Raw genomic sequence first — 2,720 nt, forward strand, 5'->3', positions numbered from 1 at the left:
TATGCATATGTGGGCAGAAACGTGTACAACAAAAAAGTACGAAACATATCTATATGTATGTATGCATGTATGTATGTATAAATTATGAGTTAGAGGTTATGCAACCGTCTAAGGGATATATGTATCTGTAGGCACTACTGGTGCATTACCTAACCATATATAGGCCTTGCTGTATGGTTAACAGTAGTTGGTAATTTGAGGGTAAGCCGTGGTTTAATATATTCAAAGTTGTGGTGAAAGAGTACAGCAGGGTTCGCCACCATCCCCCGCCGGAGCCTCGTGGAGCTTTAGGTATTTTCGCTCAATAAACACTCACAACGCCCGGTCTGGGAATCGAAACTGCGATCCTATGACCATGATCCAATGGCCACTGGGCCATTGCACCTCCACTATTATCCATCTAAAGAACTACTAAAACTGAAGTATCAAAAATACTAACAGCATTTACTAAATCCGTACTAGAAACAACTAATAACACTCATGATTACTCCTGTAGACGTATTAACGGATGACAGAGCGAATATTATACAGGGTTACGTGCTACTTCAAATTTGTTGCAGGCGTTTCTTTGTTTCTTAGAAAGGAAAGGGCCTCAGTTCACCTAGCTCGGTGGACCTCAACCGGGGTTCATGTAGCCCTTAGGTGTCCGTAAAAGATTTTGTTAAATTTTATCTGCAACAGGCGTGGCATGTGGTAAGAAGCTTGCTTTCCAACCACCTGGTTCCGGGTTCAGTCCCAGTGCACGGTCCCATAGGTAAGTGTCTTCTACTATAGCCTCGGGCTGACCAAAGACTTGTGAATAGATTTGGTAGACGGAAACTGAAAGAAGCCCGTCGTATATATGTATATGTATATTTGTTGTGCCTTTGTGTCTCCGTTTGTCTCCCGCCATCGCTTAATTACCGATAGAAAATATACCAGGCTTAAAAGAAAGTATTGGGGTCAATTCATTCGACTAAAATTCTTCAAGGTGGCGCCCCAGCATGGCTGCTGTCCAGTGACTGAAACAAATAAAAGAAAATAAATTGGTTATAACTTCTACAACACACAAAATATTTTGATAATTATTTTTATACAATTCTTAATAATATTTTAATTATAAAAATATGATAGGATTTTTTAAACATCAAGTGGCTAAGAGTAAAATAGAAATCAAAGGAGCCCATAGGTAAAAACATGGTTGAGAAACACTGACCTAACTATTGGAAATGGGGACCAGATAATTTGGGATCGCGATAAGCTAGCATCATAACGGGGAAGATATGAATCCGTCATCATGCTTTAGACCATGAAACTGGAGTTAAGCTCGGCTGTTTGGAAACTTCTTGAAGATTAGGAAAATAAGCGCTCATTATTTCAGTTAAAACTTCAACCAACTGGGTGTTTCATAACAGGAAAGCACATCTTCATAATGTATTAGAAGGGTAAAAACCCCTTTCGGTCATGTATGACCATGGGATTGCACCTGGAAAGTTCCCCTCCGAGGCACAAGTCCGGGCAAGGTTATTTTTATGGAAGACCAGCAGTCGCCCATGCATACCAGCCTCTCCTCTCTTCACGCCGCCAATGTTATCCAAGGGAAAGGCAAAAGCCGATACAGCTTGGCACCAGTGATGTCGCCACTCATTCTACAACTGAGTGAATTAGAGCAACGTGAAATAAAGTGTATTGCTCAAGAACACAACACACAGCCTGGTCTAAGAATCGAACTCACTACCCCATGTTTGCGAGCTCGACACTCTAATCACTAAGCCACGTGTCTTCTGCTATTGTTTAGTACCATCTCTACTCTGATTAAAAATACTCAGAATAATAAAATTTTTAGCTATGACCATTTCAGAGTAGAAGTTTCCTCGGTCTATATGAGGCATAAACCGCCTTTTTCGAGAAGTGGGCCGTATTCTCATACGTGGCTTATCATCAAGCGGGCCACACTACTCAAGAAAAAATACAAAATGAAGATAGGTTTTCGTTAGGTATGTCATTCAGAGACTCCTGCGAGCCGCATGTTGCCAACGACTGGTCTATATTATCTAATGTTTCCATTTTTGTTTTCATGTGAACTAAAGATTGGGCTACTATTTCTAGCTGATCGAGCGACCACATAGAGGCTTCGCCATCGGTAATAAAATGGAGATATGTGCTGAAACAGATGAAATAGACACCCTGAAAGGCATTCATCAGATTCGTTGTTGTTGGCACTCCGTCGCTTACGACGTCGAGGGTTCCAGTTGATCCAATCAACGGAACAGCCTGCTCGTGAAATTAACGGGCAAGTGGCTGAGCACTCCACGGACACGTGTACCCTTAACGAAGTTCTCGGGGAGAATCAGCGTGACACAGAGTGTGACAAGGCTGGGCCTTTTGAAATACAGGTACAACAGAAACAGGAAGAAAGAATGAGAGAATGTTGCGGTGAAAGAGTACAGCAGGGTTCGCCACCAACCCCTGCCGGAGCCTCGTGGAGCTTTAGGTGCTTTCGCTCAATAAACACTCACAACGCCCGGTCTGGGAATCGAAACCGCGATCCTATAACAGCGAGTCCGCTGCCCTAACCACTGGGCCATTGCGCCTCCACTATCATCAGATTCAGTGTGAGGTTTAAAAAACATAAAGGTAGTGGAAGGACAGAACATTATATCTCAATTATTTCCGTTTGTCGTTGTTTAGCTTCAGTTCAGTCTTATTTGAACAAGCCTATAATAACAGACGTTCCGTCC

The sequence above is a fragment of the Octopus bimaculoides genome, chromosome 6 (genome assembly GCF_001194135.2).
Source record: "Octopus bimaculoides isolate UCB-OBI-ISO-001 chromosome 6, ASM119413v2, whole genome shotgun sequence".
Lineage (NCBI taxonomy): Eukaryota > Metazoa > Mollusca > Cephalopoda > Octopoda > Octopodidae > Octopus > Octopus bimaculoides.